The following is an 828-nucleotide window of genomic DNA, read 5'->3' as shown; positions in this document are numbered from 1 at the left end:
CTCCTCCAGGTGACCCCGAGCCAGACTCTTCATACTATCGCAACGCTCGTTGCCTGCATGCACACATAAACAACAACAACAACTGCTAGCTAACACTCACAGCTAGCTGGATAGCTAGCTAGCTAGCTAGCTAGCTAGCTAGCCAGCTAGGTAGATGGTTAGATGGGTAGACGGGTAGATAGGTAGATAGGTAGATAGGTAGATAGGCTAGCTGGCTAGCTAGATAGCTAGCCAGCTAGCTAGATAGCTAGCTAGATAGACAGATAGATAGCTAGGCAACCAGCCAGCTAGCTAGCTAGCTAGCTAGCTAGGTAGGTTTGAGGATACATTGTCAGAGAGCTTCTTAGCTAGCTACGGGGGCAACGAGCTAGCTATAGGGGTGTAGAGACAATAGGGAGAGACAAGGGGAGACAGAAGGAGGAGACAAAAGGAGACAGAAAAAGAAAAAAGGAGACAAAGAGGAGAGACAGAAGGGGGAGACAAAAGGAGACAGAAGAAAGAAAAAAGGAGACAGAAAAGAGAGACAGAAGGAGACAGGAGACAAAAGGAGACAGAAAAGAGAGACAAAGAGAGACAAAGAAAGATAGAAAAAGAAAGAGACAGCGAAACAGATGAGGAGACGCAAAGGAGAGACAAAAGGAGACAGAAGAAGAAAAAGAAAAGAAACAAAAAAAGAAAAAGAAAAAGAAAAAGAAAGGAGACAATAAAAAAAAGAAAAAAAAAGAAAAAAAAAACAAAAAGAAATAGCTGCCTACCTGCGAGGTCAATGAGATTAAGTCTGGCTTGTCTGAACAGCCCGTTGCTGCTGCAGTTACTGCTGCTGCTGCT

The 828-nt window shown here is 44.0% G+C and overlaps 1 protein-coding gene across 1 annotated transcript in view; it reads right to left on the bottom strand.

The window, feature by feature from the left end:
* EMH_0021030 (kinesin motor domain-containing protein, putative) overlaps nt 1-828 on the bottom strand; it is a gene marked incomplete at both ends in the record, with an annotated part of 8,623 nt that overhangs the window by 6,224 nt on the left and 1,571 nt on the right. The window lies entirely within an intron of this gene.

Source organism: Eimeria mitis, genomic scaffold (genome assembly GCF_000499745.2).
Source record: "Eimeria mitis Houghton genomic scaffold, Emh_scaff733, whole genome shotgun sequence".
Lineage (NCBI taxonomy): Eukaryota > Apicomplexa > Conoidasida > Eucoccidiorida > Eimeriidae > Eimeria > Eimeria mitis.
Note: the sequence above shows the minus strand (reverse complement) of the source record. Positions and strands in the feature narration are given on the sequence as shown.